Source organism: Meriones unguiculatus, chromosome 1 (assembly GCF_030254825.1).
Source record: "Meriones unguiculatus strain TT.TT164.6M chromosome 1, Bangor_MerUng_6.1, whole genome shotgun sequence".
Taxonomy (NCBI): Eukaryota; Metazoa; Chordata; class Mammalia; order Rodentia; family Muridae; genus Meriones; species Meriones unguiculatus.
In genome coordinates this window covers 139,273,342-139,291,908 of record NC_083349.1, presented here as the reverse complement: position 1 = coordinate 139,291,908, position 18,567 = coordinate 139,273,342, and the positions used below count along the sequence as shown (strand labels likewise).

Genomic DNA, 18,567 nt, shown 5'->3' with positions numbered 1-18,567 from the left:
AAGAAAGAAAGGAAAAGTCCTTAGGCATATAAAATACTTTTAATTTAGTCCTCTCTAAAATAGTAACCTTGTATCCATTATAGACGTTATCTTTTTTATTTAATAATCTATCTTGAAGTCTACTCCATCTTGGAATATTAACTGCCTTCATTTGACTATTACTACATATGCCAGTAAACCTGAGTCAATTTACTGACCAACTTTCCCCAAAATGGAGATCTGTTTCTAATTAATACCAAGAATAACAGGACAAGAAAGATGGCTCAGAAATTAAGAGCACTGTCTGCTCTTGCAAAGGACCCAGGTTTGAGTCTCAGCACACACACACAGTGGCTCACAACTATTTGCAACTCTAGTTGCAAAGCATTTGCTGTTCCTGTCTGGCCCAGGCCAGCACTGCATGCACATGCATGCAGGCAAAACATATAAAATAAAATTAAATAAAAAGAACACCCTTAAATATGTACTATGTCACAGGAGCAGAAGATCTTTAGGGTATATTCTGGTACAAGAACCAAGCAGTATGTGCACTTTGTTTTGCTAACTCTTTCAACTAAGAGGATAACACAGATCCTCAGGCCCCATTAGCAATGTTGGCACAGCCTCCATCCCTAACCCTTGATAAACTGTGTTCTCAAAATCTGTTTCTTTATAGATTAGCTGTCAGAAGTAGTCTTATTGACATTGTACTTTAAAATTCTCTTATTATGAGCTGTTCATATTTATCACATAATCACTGGGCTTTTCTCCTAATCAGCTGCTACTTTCATAAAGTTGTAAAATAGGGCCTTTTTTTTTTCTTTTTTCCTTTTTCAATGCAACACTTCCCATGGTTAAGTTTTAACTTCCTTTACTGGTTTCTGACCATCTATCACCTTCTTACCCAGTCACCAGAAGGAAAACAATCAGTTGGCTAATGAATTAGCTCCCTAACTGGCACCCTTCCCATCAACCCCGCAATGCTCCGCCTGTTGACCTCTCTGGTCAACCTTCCTAACACTGGCCACATGGGCCTCCAGTCAAAAGTTCTCCAGGAACCCCTCAGTTACCGCTTCCCAGGTGCTTAAGGTCTCCTAAGGCTTCATTATTTACCAGCAACTACGGCTGACATTTACATTATCTGTTCCTCAAAACTCATCACAAGGAGAAGGCTTACTCACTGATCTTACACTGAGAAAGAAAGGCACTCCCCTGTGTCTTTTATTCAAACAATGTTATTTTGAACATTTATTTTTTCAAAAGTTAACTGAAGTTGGTATTTCTGCTGCCGTCCCCATCACTCAAGATCCACCTTTATTCAACAGCACCTGGTGAGGCCATACAATATTACAGAGTCATAAAATTAAGGAAATACAATAGTTTTTATGGACAGGAGACTATGACTGGGGAAACTGAGAAGTTTTAGATTTTTTAAAAAAATAAAACAAAGACCAAAGTAACAAGAAAATATTGCCTTTAAGTTAGTCTGGCTGATGTACAACGTGTGGATAATGAAGTGAAAAGAGAAAAAGCCAGAGGTCAAGTTAGGGAGGAGGAGGTTAGCCCAATTCAAGCTAGTTTTTATGGTAACTTAAGGGAAACCAGAGGCAACAGAACCATTTCAAGTGGGAGAGTGAGCTAGCTGGTCAGAAGGAATCTAACAAAAATTACTGACCACAATCTTGAACTTAAGCAGCATACAAATGTCCAGATCAAATATCAGATCTATTCTTGCCTATCCAATGAATCATTTTTAACCACTACAGAATAAAATTCTGCACAAAGGTAGAAGAGAACAATATCTTTTTCTACTTCTCTGAGGGCATGAAACAATTAGTTTCCATTCAACTTATTTTTTTCTACTTTTATTCATTTTACGCGTACAAGTGTTTTGTCTGCATGTATGTCTGTGTACCACATGCATGCCTGGTGCCGACATGTCACAACATGGCACTGGATGGCACTGGATCCCCTGAGACTGGAGTTATAAATGGCTATGACTGCCATGTAGGTACAGAGATTTGAACTCAGGTCCTCTGGAAAAGCAGCCAGTGCTCTTAACTGCCAACTCACTTCTTAAGCCCTCCATTCAACTTTGAATAGTCTTACCACCTTACAGATAAGCCTACTAACAATACAAAATCATAGCTGGCTATCATTTTTTCATTCTTGTGAAAGCCAAGATGAGCCACAGGCAGAAGCAGGTGGATCTCTGAGTCTGAGGTCAACCCTGGCTTAACCCAGCTAGTTCTTAGCCAGCCAGCTACACAGTGAGACTACCGTAGGAGGAAAAAAATTAAAAGAAGCCAAGACGACACATAAGCCTTCAACTGGCACCATTTACTCAAGAGTTTTACTCTGATTTCCCCGTTTTACATAAGAGTCAAATTCCTTTTGACTGTCCTCAGGTCCTGGTATTAAACATCCATGAAGAGTTCATGAAATATTAGCATCACTGATTTTCTTCAAATTTTGCCAGAGAACCCAGCTGTAGAGATGAAATATTATTTCAAATTTCAGCTCCCAGGTCCTTTCTCTACAGTGACTTTCTTTGTCTGCTACAAAGAAAAATCTTATCAAATAAATGTGTTCAAAAGTGAAAAGTTGTTTAACTCTGTGCCTCTCTAGACACGTGTCAAATTATCTTCTCCCATCCTCAGAATGGTGTGAGGTGACACCATCAATTGTTTGCATCTTTTATTTGCTGGTGACAGTTTCTTTTGGATTGCCAATGTCTAGCATAAAAGTTAACGATTGAATATTCTGGTATCTTTTGCCATAAGATGTCCATCATTCTATCTGTAAACCTGTGATATATTCTGGAATACAAAAAAAAAAAACTTCAAATTAGTAGAAATATACAAGCTGACATTCAATGTAATGGAAATACCAATGGTGCTAATGAGAGAGGCTGTTTACTAGCTTATCTGGAATGCCTGTGTGTTCTCAGACTGGAAAGCATAAAGTTGTGTCTAACTTAAGACATTTTGTCACTGATCAGTCTAAGCAGAGGGACATTTTGATTGAAACCAGAACTGTGTTTACTGTGTTCCTTGCCTGAGGAGTTCAACTTCACAAGGTAATTTTTATCACCTTCCTCAGAATCTCTCTACCTGACTTGACTTTACCCTCGTGATTTCAACTACACAGAGACTGCTCATAAGGAGTTTAGAACCCAGCCTTTTCCTTCCAGAGCAGAAAATGATGGGTCTCTGAGTTGACTCAGAATGCAGCAATATAATTCATGTTCTTGAAAAGAAAGCTAACATCTCAAGCTGACAAGAGGGTAATAAATATGATTAGGAGCCAAGCACACAGGCAAAATATTCCAAAGCCTCTCACAAGAAGACTCAAGCAGGTTTAACCAGGGAGATATACAGAGGAATGAATGCAGTCTCGTTTTCCTCACAATCACTAAAGAACCATCCTTTTGGCTTTTAAAAATCACTGATCTATAAAACGAAGGAAACGTTTTCTTTTTTAAAAAAAATTTATTAATTTTATGTGTACAAGTGTTTGGCTACATGTACATCTATATACCAGAAAAGGGAATCAGATCCCATGGACTACAGTTCCAGATGATTGTAAGCCACCATGTGGGTGCTGGGAACGGAATCCAGGATCTCTGGAGGAGCAGCAAACGCTTTGAAACACTGAGCCATCTCTCAGCCCCAGTTAGGCACATTTCTTGATCACAAATTAAAAACACAAATTTAAAAAGCTCTAATGTGAAGATGGAGTTGAGAAACAGCTGCTGCAGTTTGCATTGCTGATGGCAGAGCTATAGGGTGTCTCAGAACCCAGACCACTCTGTGGGCTCTCAGATGGCGCTGAGGATGACGACAATAACAATACATTTAATGCCCACTTTAAGCTTTATTATAAAAGTTTTATTTAAAGAATGTTTACAGTATTAACCGCAGACAGTCATATATAGCGGAGACCTCAAATAACCCGCTGTACTGTTGAGATCACAGGACTTGTCCTACCCGAGAGCAACAGATGTAAAGAGCAAAAGCTATGGACCAGCAGGTCAGCTCCATGAGGAAAGGCTCTTGATGACCTGAGTATGAGCCTAGGCCCTACACAGTGCAAGGAAAAACTGACTCCTGCAAGATGTCCTTTGATTGCACACATTAATGTGTGCTGCACACATACAATATGTGAAGTAATAGCAAAACTGGATTAAAAAAGAAAAAAAAAAGAATATAAAACCTCTGAATGCTCTGAGTGGCCCAAAAGTCAGAAAGAAGTTAATAGACAAAGAGGTCTCCTCCTTCAGTGGCATCAAAAAAAGGTTGCAATTAAATTTCAGTGAGTTAAAATTTAGGTGGTTAAGATGGGTAACACTTGTGTACACACTATGTGAATGTTTTAAAGCTTTTAAACTGGAAAGGGCTTCAAACTGGTAACTTGCTTAACAAGACTAAATTATCATTCATTGTTTGAATTTGACAGTAATGAAACCCTTAGTAGAGCATTGAATAAAAACGCTCCTTAAAACCATCGAGATGCTGTGCAGACAACCGCTGGACCAAACAAGCTAAAAAGCAAAAGGAATGGGCTGCCCAGTGTAGCATTGCAACTCCATGATATTCTGAAGAATAAAAAACTATGAAGACTCTCAGAGGAATAGGTTTGCAAGAACGAGTAGGAGAGAAGAGACGGAACATGGGGAGTTTAGGGCATATGGTAGTGCGGTGACAAAATGTCACATTTGTCTAGGCCCACAGCATGCACCCACCGAAAGAGTCCTTAAACATGTGGGCGGGGTGGAACCAGGGCATCAAACTGGTTGATAATGGTCCCATGCGCACTGTTCTGGGAGGTCTCGCTGCTGGTGCAGGAGGCTGGGTGTGTGGGAGGGAGGGAAACACAGGAAACCAATGCACCTCCTGTAGTTAAGGACACTTCTCACTCTCACTGAGGACCAAGGTTCGGTTCCCAGCACCTATATGGTAGCTCACAACCATCCATAATTCCATTTCCAAGGGATCTAACACTCTCTTCTGACTTCCACGAGCACCAGGTATGCATGTGGTAGAAAGACATACCTGTAGGGAAAACATTCATGCACAGAAGATAAAATAAGGGTCTGGACAGATGGCTCAGCAGTTAAGAGCACAGGCTGCTCTTCCACAGGTCCTCAGTTCAATTCCCAGCACTCACATGGTGGCTCACAAATATCTGTAATGGAATCTGATTTCCTCTTTTGGTGTGCTTGAGAACAGAGCACTCATATACATAAAATAAATAATTATCAAAAATTGAAGACAAAAAGTTTTTAAAAGCAACAGTGGCAATCTTTATTTTTACCTCCCTGGCCCCGTTAGCACCGGGTACAGCACAGGGCACAGTAAGGTACCCAGGCATCCATCTGATGCTGCAGGGACCTCTGCACACACCAGTGCTCCCTGTCATGCAGCCTGTGCCCCTCTCCTCTGCCCACTTCCAAAGACAGGGAAGAAGCTGGGTGTGGAGATGCGGAAGACAGGCTGGTCATGGTGAAGGCAGAGAAGAATTCCTAGAGCAAAAAAAATCAGGAAAATCTGCCAGAATAAAGCAGAGAAAGAATCCCAAATTGCTGAGTTTGTTATCGCTGCACAAGGTAGGAAATTCATGTAGAGAAAACACGTATGTGATAACATTACAAACCCTTCCCATCTTTAGATATACATTTCCATCTTTGCTGAACTGAACTTTGTCAGAACGGGAACTCAATGGCAGCTGTCTTTACAATACGTCCTCAAGCTACAAAATGTTTTTACAAAAGTGACCATAACGTCTATATTAAAAAAGAAGTGTCAAAATGTCACTACAAATACCTATTTCAGGAAAAAAAAATGGAAAACTGCAAAGATTACATTTTTGTGATTTATTACATGGAAGAAAGTTGTACACTTTTATCTCCCGGCTATTCTTGGTTGAAAAAGTCAAACTGTGGCACAGTTTCAACATAAGCACAGGATCTCTGAGATCCTCAAAGTCACACAGGAATGACCGCTGACGTATGCGGGTTTGCTTGTTTAGCATAGGAGGCCAGGCTGCGCGGTCTAAACCCCTGGATTATTCAAGAAAGGCAAAAGACTCCACTGGCCAAACAGGGACCTATGAAAGACTGGCTTGACGATGAACCTGACAGAAGCCGCTGCCACCTTCACTTCCAGCTGGGCCAAATACCCCTCTTTCTCTGATTCAGTGGAATCAGAGAGCAGCAGTCTGCAGTTGTTCAGCAAATATTGCTTAAGGGAACATGAAGTCCAAAGCCTGGGTAAAGCGTGCTGGAGGAGCACACTGAAGGAGAAGAAGATGCTGCCCCTACTTTAACAAGTTTCCAGTATATGGGGCTGGGGATATGGCTCAGATGGTAGAGGCTTTGCCTAGCATGCTCAAAGCCTGAATCCCAGGCATGACGGAAGGCCAACAATGGAGACCTAGGAGCATGAGGACTAAAAGACACGAAACCTTGTCTTTAAAGTTAGTTTTTGAAAAGTCTACAAATATACCCCAAGAAAAAGAGAAAAAAAAATGCCAAGAGAGGACAAAAAAAAAAGATTTTTCAAAGAGACAGACCCTCGCAAATAATATTTAAGTTTAAACTTGGGTGACCAATCAGTCCCTGCTATCACCACTGTTACCTTTGGTTTTCTCCAATTCAATATATCGCTTTTACACCAACAGAAAAGAAAAACTTGATTAAAAACTTGTTATTCTAACTTATCATTAGAAGGAGATATTTCTTATAGAAATAATACAGGAGATAAAAATAGAATATAAAATAATTGGAAGAAGAGAAGCAGGGGAAAATAGCAAGAGGAGGAAGAACACAAAAGAGTTGTAAAATTAATATGACACAAAGCAAGATAATTTAATTCAGCCTATAATTTATTGGTCAAATGAAATAGTCTCCCTTCTGCTGCATTTACATGCTGTTTATGTGATTTATAAACGACTCGCACATAAATTCTTACGTGAACCTCAGTGCAATGCTATGCCACGTTGGGGCTGTTAACCTCTCATACAGCCAAACCCCAAGATGCTCTCTTGCCTCATTCCCATGTGGAACTTCTCTTTCTTGCAGCACAGCTGGACTGTAAAGCCAACAGAATATCTAAAATGGGGAGTCAGTAATAAAAACTACCCTTTCCACGGTGGTGTCTTGGCTCTTGCGCGGGAGGAAGCCTGCTCCCCTGTATGAGGACAGCCCCATGGAACTTGCCAACACTAACCTGCCAGCCACATGTGCAGGTCATCTTGGAAATGACTCAGGCTCAGCCAGGCTCTGATAATTTAGCTCCTGACAGCAATTCCATGAGTCACTTGGGGAGACTTAGATCAGTTATGACAAAAACATGCCTACTGTTTTCAGCCACTGAGTTTCTCACATGTGATAAAGCAATAGAAAAGAAATGCACCACCTAAGAGAAACCAAACTGGAACGGAGCTAGAAACTTCCTCCTTCCTAACAAGCTCTCCTAGGGACAGAAGTTGCTAGGCAGGCTGCTAGGAGAGACAACGTATCAACATTCTTTTCCAACTGTGATACCAGGAACTACAAGCCAACCTACCAACAAGAGGTGCCCACTGCTTTAACAGTGGCACAACCGCAATGAGAGTAACCAATCAGTCTTGAACTAATCTTGAAGCCCAATCCACAGGAGGGACTACATGCCTGACACTATGAAGCTGTCAAAAACCCAGGGCTGGGAGGTCACAGGCCCAGGAAACTCACTATTGTGCTTAGTTAAATGACATGGCACCAAACTACATTCTAAATTCTTATGCTTATACCCATATACAAGTGCTACACTCATCCTTAATCAAAGAAGTAAACTGTGGTAAAATTCAGTGAATCAAGAAATAAATGTGAGAAGAGCCTAGAGGGAAAAAGAGGGTATGACAGGAATGATAGCCAGACAAGGGGTGGAGAAAGTCAAGATAATGTACTATACATGTGTATAAAATTGACAGCAAATAAGTCTAATAAAAAATAACAGTTTAATGTGGTGAGTGTTCAGTATGGAACAGATAGAAATGAAAGGACAAAGTCTCCAATCTACATGAATGATATACAATGCTGGCATTTGTGCTGGCTAGATTTATGTCAACTATACACAAACTACAGTCATCTTTGAAGAGACCTCAAATTAAGAAAATGCCTACAGGCCAGACGTGGTGTCACACACCTGTTATCTCAGCACTTGGGTCGAGAAAGAAGAGGCAGGTGGATCTCTGTAAGTTTGAGGGCAAGTCCAGGATAGCCAGGACTACACAGAGAGGATACACAGCCAAGGCTACCCTGTCTCAAAGTAATAATAATAATAATAATAATAATAATAATAATAATAATAATAATAAAGCGAAGGCCCATAAGACAGGGCTATAGGACAGCCAGTAAAGATTTTCTCACTGAGTTAAGGGGGAAGGGGAACCATGACCCTACCTGTTGTGGGTGGGGCCATCCCTGGTCTGATGGTTCTGTAAGAAAGCAGGCTGAGCAAGCCATGTGGAGCAAGCCAGTAAGCAGCATCCCTCCATGGCCTCTGCATCAGCTCCTATGCTTCCTGCCTCCAGAATCCTTCCCTGTTTGAGTTCTTGCTCTGATTTCCTTCAATGATGAACACTGCTATGGAAGTGTAAGCTAAATAAACCCTTTCCTCCTCATGTTTCTTTGGCTGTGGTGTTTCACCACAGCAACAGTAAGTAACCCTAAGAAAATATTTAAGGTAGTCTTAAAAAAAAAATGGTCTCAATGGAGGACTTAAAACCCAGGCTCAGGTGTAGCCCATCGACTCAGTCTACAAGTGGGTTCCCTAGAAATGGGAACAAGGACTGTCTCTGACATGATCTCAGTGGCTGGTTCTTTGATCACCTCCCCCTGAGCAGGGAGCAACCTTACCAGGCCACAGAGGAAGACAATGCAGCCAGTCCTCACGAGACCTAATAGGCTAGGGTCAGATGGAAGGGGAGGAGGACCTCCCCTATCAGTGGACTAGGGAAGGGGCATGGGAGGAGAGAGAGGGAGGGTAGGACTGGGAGGGAATGAGGAAGGGAGCCATAGCAGGGATATAAATGGAATAAATTGTAATAAATGATAATAATAGTAATAAAATATAAAAATGGTCTCAATGAGCAAAATGTGGAATTCAAGTAAGACAAGACATAAAATTTTGATTATCACATTTCATTTGTTACAATATGTATATTATTAGAAATTGTTAACAAAGCTCATTTTAATTAATAAGTTATATTCCTTCTAAAAAAAAAAAAGAAATCTAAAGCATCTCAATTTTACACATGCCATGGCTCAGGAAGCCTAACTTCCTATCATGGAGGTAAGCAGGGGAGGAGGAGAGGACAAGATAAAGGAGGAGGAGAGGTGAGGAGAAGAAAAGGAAGAAGAGGAAGAGACAAGGAAGAGGAAGAATCAGGCGTTCTGTAACACCAGTGAAGGAGTGGGCAGGCACAAGCTGGTTTCCATTCACAAAAAAGCATGATGTCTGGGATGCATGCAACTTTGCTTCCACATTTTCCTTTCTACGGTTCCTTCCTCTCAGCATGAACTCTCTCTTGAATATAAAATAAAAAAAGCATTGGCTCATTCTTGAGAACACGAGAACGCCTGGGGAACGCTCAGATAGTGCAGCCAGCATCCTCACGTGAGGCCATTTCCTTTCTCTGGTTGCATGCCCTGAAGCAGGACCGCTGGCTTCAAAGGTAGTTCTATTTTTAATTTCTTTAGAACCTCCTGTTGTTTCAAAAATAGATGTACAATAGTCCCATTTTTCCACACCTTCGGCCAATACCATCTCTTACCTAAGTAGCAATCCTAACTGATGTGCAAATAATGGAAACAACCTAAGCATCTGTTGACATAGAAATAGATACAGAAAGTGCAGTGTAGAAATACAATATTATTCGGTGTTTTTTTTGGTTTTTGGGTTTTGTTTTGTTTTTTGTTTTTTTGTTTTTTTTTTTTTTTTTTTTTTGAAGAGGAGAGAGAAGGGTGCAATGCAGAATACACCTATAACCCTAGCACTCAGGAGGCTGAGGCAAAATGATCATGAATTTAAAGCTTAGGCCACATAGCAAGACCCTGTTTCAAAAAACAAAGAGAAAGAAAGACAGACAGACAGAAAGAAAAAAAAAGGGGGGAAAAAGAAATTCAAACTTCTGTCATTTGCCATAATATGGTTTAATCTGGGTTAAGTAAAATAAGCCAGAAACAGAAAAAAAAAAAAAAAAAAGTGCTCTGTAATGCAGGATCTCATTTACATGTGGAATCTTACAAAAATACAGAAACAGAACAGTGTTAACACAGGAGCAGGATACAAATGGGGAGATGTAGGTCAAAGAATAGTAAGTGGCAGTTAACTAATATAATACGTCTAGACATCCAACATTCATCCGAAGGGCACTGCATGGTTCTGGGGATTTTCGCTCCAACAATAAATGTTACAGGTCCCTTGACCTCTCTGACCACTCCTTTTTAGCATCCTTCCATCTTTATTGGCCTGACCATTAGCTTCAGCACTCTCTAAGGCTTATCATACTCGACTGTTTTTCTTTTTCTGTAACCCTAGATTTCTTCTGAACATTTTCATACCTTCCTGGGCCTTCAACTCCTCCCTATCCACCCGATAATACTTCAAAAAGCTTTCTCTGGCTTCCTCGGGCTCCTGTGCCATTCCAAGACCACTGTGCATGTTACCTTCTAAGCACCTTCAGCTCAGCAGTGACATACCCACGGTCCTTTAACACAACACTCAAAAGAGCGCATCTCATCATCCACTGCAGGCAGACCTCTGTGAGCTCAAGGCCAGCCTTGTCTACATAGTGAGGTCTAGGACAGCCAGCGATACAGTGAGACTTATCTCAAGAAAAACAAAGCCAATAGTCACTCACAGAAGAGACTGGCAAAAGCATGGCTCTTTCTGTGATTCCTACTCACTCCCCCGTCCCCCCCCCCCCAAGTCACTGAGCTGTGTTCTTTAGACTAAGCAGAAAACTGGCCCCTTCCTCTATCAGCTCACTACTGCTCCCCTCCTCAGCAACCACTGCCAAGTCCCAGGTCCTATGGGAAGCTCCTTACTGGAGCTGCAGCCCTGGCTATCGGCTTAGTCTGAGTGTAGGTGGGAATAACCTGTTCTTTTGGTCATGACCTGGAAGAAAATGAAATCGCTAGTACCCAACAATCCGCCTTCTGGCAGCCACTGTACTTTACAAACACCGGATCTCACGGCAACTGCGTGTAATTATCCCATCTTACAGACGAGGAACTGTGCCCAAGCTCTCACAGCCCACTCTCACATCCAATAGGACAGGCCTCCAGCATCTGTCCATGGCCCTCAACGTCAAAGTGGAAGGGAGTTTCAGCCACGTCGGATTATCAGAATACAACTTTCTCCATACTACTATTGCGCATGTCAGGTAGACCACCTTTTAAAATGTGATTCACAACCCCAGAGCTACACCCAAAAAAAAAAAAAAAAAAAAAAAATCTGGGAATGGGGCTGGTGACACAACACCAAGGGACAGGACAGCTCACACAAACACAAAAAACGAAAACAAAAACCTTAGCGGTAGTAAAAGGTTTCTGAGTGCCCAATGAGCAAAAGCTAATTCAAAGCCTGATGCATAATGATCTGAAGGCTCGCCTGGCGGCGCTCACCAGGAGACCCCGCCTGCCCTGCACAGGGGTCACACCACACAGCACACAAGGCTGCACACCATGGCTCACCTCCGAGACCCCGAGTCATCGCTGCAGCGCCTGTCCTCACATGCAAAGCTTTCTGCTCTCATAGAAGCACAAAAGCTTCCATTTAATTCTTGGTTTTCCAGACAGGGTTCCTCTAGGTGGCCCTGACTGTCCTGGAACAGGCTCTGTAACCAGGATGGCCTCAACCTCACAGAGATCTGTCTGGCTCTGCCTATTGAGTGCTGGGATGAAGGTGTGCACCACTACAGCCAGGCCATAGCTTAATTAAGGAAAACAAAAGCTTTAGATTTCCTTGCCATCGTTCCTAAGTACCAAATCAGTGGCTCTTAGCTTGCATTATGTTAAATAGCTGGGTTTTTGTTTTGTTTCTTGACAAGGTTTCTGTGTTGTCCTGTAACTCGCTGTGCAGACCAGGCTAACTCAGACCTGCCTGCTTCTGCCTCCTGAGTGCTGGAATTAAAGGTGGGAATAGCTGATTTTAAAAAGCACTGTTTGAGTTGTTGGCTTAAATTTCATCAGAAATAATGAAACAAATTTTTGGCTTGAAATAGAATTTCCAACAATTTCTGAGATGGTCCTAAGCATATTTTTGCCTGTTTTTTACTATATATTTATATGAAACATCATTCTGAATATGGACCCATTGTGAAAAATGCTGAAGATAGTTCTAAGTCCTGAAGTATCTAGTCTCCAGGCAAGATTTAATTCTGTATGCAAATAAATAGGAAAACTATTTCATTACCATGCAAACTTCTCTTCTGTGAAAAATGGTGAAGGCATTCATATAACAACTATTTTTAAATAAATTGCTTCATGACTTATTCTAAGTACATGTGTGATTTATATACCTACTTTACATGCCTTATACGCCAAGGGTTGTTTAAAAAATTGTTAGACCAAAGGAAATGAAAAAATTTAAGACTCTCTAAGCATACACAACATCTCTAATAGCATATGAGGGTTTAAAGGCTTTGGTACTTTAATCTGGAAAGCCAAATGGTACTTATGATTCTTTTTCTGTAAATTCAACTGTTAACATGAAAAAAAAAAAAAAGACTTGAAAATGGACTTTTTAACTCAGAGGCATAAGTCCAGCCTGTTCTATAGAGTGAGTTCCAGGACAGCCAGGGCTACACAGAAAGACCTTGTCTCAAAAACGAAAAGAAAAGAAAAGGACAGAAAAGAAAGGAAAAGAAGAGAAGAGAAAAGAAAAGAAGAGAGAAGAGAAGAGAAGAGAAGAGAAGAGAAGAGAAGAGAAAAGAAAAGAAAAGAAAAGAAAAGAGGAAGGGAGGGAAAGACAGAAAGAAAACAAAATATACTTTCAAAAACATAGCAGGTTCCTTTTTTAAATTAAAAAAAAAAAAAAAACTAATTTAGACCAGGCTAACCTAGAACTCAAAATTAGCCTGCTTCTGCCTCCCTGCTGCTTAGGATTATAGACATGAACCAGGATACTCAGCTCAACAGGTTTTAGAGTGAAGTTTTTCTTTCTCTAGGAATATTTTCCTCCCACAAAAACTTATTGTAAAAATGCACCGAGATTAGGAAGTATTTCCCCGCTAGCCTGTAAGACCAATGACACCTGCGGGAAACATGCTTATATGACCAGGTGCTGCCGTCTGAACAGAATATCTCAGCGGGGCCTGTAGACCGCAGCCCATAATAGAAATGCCACAGACTACAGCAGTGCAGCTGACATGCTCATAATCTGACAAAAATGTACTCCTCAGCAAAGCAAAGCCAGATGTCTGGCGTGAAGTCAGATGTCAGTGGACTTGTCTTTCTCGGCTCCAAATGCAGTATTAGACACACTAAATACACAGCTTAGCTGTATATCAGAGCCACAACTTGGCAAAATCATGACAGCCTGGTCAGGAGGCATCAGTGTGTATATTATAATCCTTATAAACCAAAGATGTTTCTGAAATAGAAATCCTAACTTTGAGCTGTCAGCTAAATGTGGTCTGTCTCACTTTGCAAATGGTGTCAGATAGAAACCCTGTCTCTTGTTTTTCAAGCTGACACTCCTTAAGGAAGACTGATAAAGGGAAAAGGAAAATCAAGCCACAATAGGTGTGAATCCTTGTTTCACAAATTCTGGGATCAGAGGCAGCAGGCTATTTGCTGTGAAAATGCAGAGATCAAGGAGACTTGGTGCTAATGGGAAAATGGGTTCTAGGCTGCCTGGCACTGCAAAGAAGATCATCAGCAAATGACTGGCAGCGCTGGAGAGATGGCTCAGCTGTTAAGAGCACAGGCTGCTCTTCATGAGGACCTGGGTTCAGTTCCTAGCACTCATATGGCAGCTCACACCTGTTTATAATGTCACTTACAGGTATCCAAAACCCACAGACGTGCATGCAGGCAAGACACCAATGCACACAAAATAAAAATAAGTTTAAAAAAAAAAAAAGGAAGAAAGTGAAGGGCAAGCAGAAAGAGAACAGGACACGGAGTATGTGTGTACACCGCTTTATCTACTCTTCCTTCTTGGGTCCTCATCGTCCTGTTCAGATAGCATCAAATCAAATGGCAGGACAGCTGTAATTGGTCCCAAGGGACAATGCGAATACTATAAGGACTAGGATTCAAGGCTGCATCTGAGAGTACAGAAACCACGCCAGAGATAATGGCACCTTTAATCCCAGCATGCAGGAGCCTGAAGCAGGAAAACACCAGCACAAGACCACGGGACACAGTACGATGGCATGCAGGCTGTGCCAAGGCCCTGGAGTATTGCAGTTGCTGAGCTGGTTTGACCTCCAGCACATCAGGGAAATAAAAGACTATAAAAGGAACAACACCAACACATGAGATTCTAGAGAGAGCCAAACTCCTGGGAGAAAAGGAAGAAATCGGAAATGTTACCATGTAATGGTAACACATATACACGCATATGCTGCAGTGTGTATGTTTCATACAGATAACTATCTCAGCTAACACACAGCTGTGGATTCAGTATCTACTTCAAAACCTTGAAAAGGTAAATACCAAAATATTAAAATCGTGGGAAACACAACTTTTTACTTTCACACTCCTCTAAGAGTTAACCCTAAACAGCCTTGTCTTGATGGTGACCTGTTCGCATGCCAATAAAGAGATGGGGTTCAATGTACAGACACCTCGGCAGTCCTGCTTCAGTCTTTACCCAAGTGCACCACCCTCAGCTGTCTCCTGCTTTCTAAAATTCAGCTTTCTGACAGAACAACTAAGTTTCTCTCACCTAGTCACTGAGCCCAAACAGTTCATCCATTACACTGGAAAAATGACCATGACACTACGCATTATGGAAAACAACCCTCTCTAGCTACACCCCTGAGTTTATTTCTGACTCTACCAGAAAAGTGGAGTGGCCACACTGCCCTCACACTCTACAGGGCCAAGAGAGCAACAGAGTGAAGTTTTCACACATGCACACATAATTTCTCAGAAGCCCCACAGAAACCTGTGGAAGGCCCATCCCCAACGAAGACCAACAGTCACCTTCTCCCCATCCTGTTCTGTTAGTCCTGTTTACGGGATCTCTTTGTTCTTGAGACAGGCTCTCACTCTGTATTCCTGGCTGGCCTGGAACTCCCTCATATAGACCAGGCTGGCCTCGAGCTCTCGGAGATCCACCTGTCTCCTCTGGGACTAAAGGCAGGAGCCATCAGCACCAGCTGTCCAGATCCCATTTTTACCAGTGTTCACTCAAAACGATGAAAAGACATCAGAGATAGAGCCCCTCATTAACGAACAACCATGTCCTGGTTTACACGGAAGTACGCTTCCTCCTAACAAGAAGGCCAATTAGTCGGGAGCACACGCCAGGAGGCCACTGACAGCACCTCTGGCTTCCTTGTGGAAGCAAGCATGTGTTTCCTGTTCTTACTTGGAGCTGACCTGAATTTTTAGTGAAAGTTACCAGGGACAAACGTAATGCTGGAGGGTTTCCAAAATGAATGGAGCTGTGTTTAATACCACCACACAGAGACTAGGGAAGCGGAGCACTGGAGAAAGTGTCAGGGAGGCACCAAAGGAAGGAAGTGAGATGGCATTGGAAATCGCGGAAACCTTCCCAAGACTTCAACACAACTTTTCGGAAAGCGCTGGAGTGGTTGAGAGAGGACCTCCCCAAATTCTTTCTCCTATAATTCTCAAAGATCTCAAACGAATTTCAAGTACATTAAGTTGCTAGTTATTTGTTATTAAGTTGCCTTTATTTGCCCCTGGTGGCAGATTTTAAAACGTAAAGATCCCTGGAGAGGTAATTGCCAAGCAAAACCTAAATTATCTAGACCCTACTGTCTCGGAAACTGATGAAGGCTACCTAGCAGGATAAGGGACCAGAGAGGAACTCTAGCATCAAAGAGCCAGGTTAAAGAGGTTCTGAAAGGAAATGAGTTTTCTGTGAGGGCACTAAGAGCTGTTAAACTTCCAGCCGACTCTGGACTCCGGAAACCTGAAGAAAGTCTGGGACCAGTGACCTTTGAAGGTGGGTATCCAGTGTCTGATAAAAGTGGAATTTGGACCCAAGTTCCGTAGAGCAGTTTCCCCTCTCCGAGAGTAGAGTCCTGGCTCCTTCCGCCCCTGAGCGATACTTGATACTTACTTACCCTTTCTCCCGCTCTCCCTCGGTGAGAAGGGGTAAGTGGTAATATTGTACCCTCGCCCAATTTGGCCAAATTCCTAAAAGTGAAAAACGACAGAGACAGGTCCTTTAAAATGCCGTGGCTCAGGCGTGAGCAGCTCCCACCAGCTACCCACCACTGCAGGAGCAGCGCTCCCTCCCGGCCGATCTGCGGTCGGCTAGGCGCCAGGATCGGGTCCGAGGTCCCTAACTGAGGGGTTCGGGAGGACGCACTGGGAGGACGGCCGCGCGGCCTCGCTGGAACACGCGCACGCACGCAAGCTCGGCGCCGCCGCCGCGCGACTAGCGGCCGAGCGCGACCGAGCGCGGCCGAGGGCTCCCCACCTCCCAGCTACGCCCACCTGCCCGCGGCCGAGCCGGGAGAAAAGACCCCGGGAACACGGAGGTGCTGCCCAAGCCCACCCGCCCGCCACGCCGCCCCGGCCCGCCGCCCCACGCCCCGCGCACCCGCTGCGCAGCTCGGCCCAGGGGAAGTCCCGGCGGCACGCCCCGCCCTCGCCGCGGCACGCCCCGCCCTCCGCCGCTCCCCACGCCCTCCGCCGAGGCACGCCCCGCCCACCGACCTCCTGCCAGGCGGCCGCGGGAGGCTCCACCCCCTACGGAAATCCCGCCCCCAGAAGAAGGGTCACGTCATATCAGTGGCAGTGGAGAACCCGCCACCAGTTACTAGTGGTAGGAGCTTTAGGTCTAAGCCCGCCGTCATATTTATGGCTAGGAGGGCCAGGAAAAGCAGCAAATCGCCGGGAGCTGTCTCCCGCTTCTCCCCTTAGTTACAGGTCGAGTACCGAGACTGGACAGCTCCTTGTGTTGTTCTGGGGTTTAGCTTTTGTCTTGCTTGCTCACGGGAAATTTCCGTTTTGCTTCTTCTAGCAAGCCAAGAGAAGAAATCCAGAACAGCTGTTTGCTTTAGAGAAACGTAAGCTTTTCCTCTAATTGTGCAAAATCTTAACTGTGCTGTTACAACCGACAAAAACAGTGTAACAGAAAACTAAACAGACAACAAAATTAGTTCTTTTTTTCTACACCCACCCCCAAGGGCGCCTATGTCTTTTCTAGCTTTATCCTTCTAGATACAGCTGAACTATCATTCTCAGGTATAAGTAGGGCACTATATAAATACAAAATGTTCTGACACCTAGCATTCGAAATTAATTCTAAAAATAGGAGAAGGTAAGAGTCTTAAAAGGAGCCAAGTGGTGGCGGTGCACGCCTTTAATCCCAGCACGAAGGAGCCAGGTAGATCTCTGTATGAGGCCAGCCTGATCTACAGAGGTAGTTCCTGAACAGCCAGGGCTACAACAGAGAAACCCTGTCTCGAAAACAAAAAACAAAGCGGGGAGAGGGAGAGACAGAGCGAGACTTAAACAGTGTAATAATTACGGAAGTGTCAAAGGAAAAAAAAAAAAGGTTGCTGTCCTGTCTGTACAGGACGTAGGTGCAGTTCTTAGAAGTAGCTGAAATAATTACTGCAAGGTAAAGCCAGTGCTTCAAGGCTTAATTCCAAGAGCAGGTGTTGGGGGCCACTCCTGAGGACAGAGCCTATTTGTAAGCTGGATTGGGCCCTACTAGTAGAGAAGACGCCAAACGAAATAGGTGGCTCATCAGTGAGGAACTGACAGTATGGGAGGGAACGAAGGTAGGGAAGCATCAAGAGGGGATCTTGTATTGTACAGGAAAGTAAATAAGCATACAAAACCAGTTGCTAAGTGGACCTGACTTTGTCACCAAGATTACTCAAAGGTATTTAAGAAGCCAAAGTAACCCACTCTGGAAATGCCAAAGCTCTGAAGTCAGCGCAAAGGGGACCAGAGGACCGTGATGCTATTCCATATGGTATTGTACTTGTTTTATGTCATATGTTTATATAGTTGTTGAGCCCACCGATGAAGGACAAAAATAATGAGCCCTAACCTCTGATTTGTGACAATGTAGTTCATCAGTTTTAACCAGTACTTCGTCTCAGGATGTTAATAGAGGGTCATACATACATGGGGGAATATGTGGATGTCCTGGAATATGTGGGTGTCAGTCCTGGAATATGTGGGTGTCAGTCCTGGAATATGTGGGAATTTTGTCCATTCTGTTCAGTTTTACTCTCTGTCTAAAACTGCTCTTTAAAAATAAAATTATATCTTAAGAAAGAAGCTGAGATAAAGTCTCGGGCCATCACTTATTCTGCAAGGTCTTTAAACTTGAAGCTCATTAACTTTGGCATCAATGCCATTAGCGGAACTGAATC

At 43.1% G+C, this 18,567-nt stretch overlaps 1 protein-coding gene across 2 annotated transcripts in view; it reads right to left on the bottom strand.

Moving 5' to 3' along the window:
* Immp2l (inner mitochondrial membrane peptidase subunit 2) overlaps positions 1-16,825 on the bottom strand; it is an 829,626-nt gene extending 812,801 nt beyond the window's left edge. The window contains exons 1-2 of one of the 2 annotated variants that reach the window (XM_060367473.1): positions 16,776-16,825; positions 16,294-16,366 (exon numbers count right to left, since the gene is read on the bottom strand). The gene's annotated coding sequence lies outside the window, so the exon portion shown is untranslated. Of the gene's footprint in view, positions 1-16,289; positions 16,367-16,775 lie in introns of both variants that reach the window. The other variant, XM_060367476.1, reaches the window with a different exon arrangement.
* Positions 16,826-18,567: the final 1,742 nt, after the last annotated feature.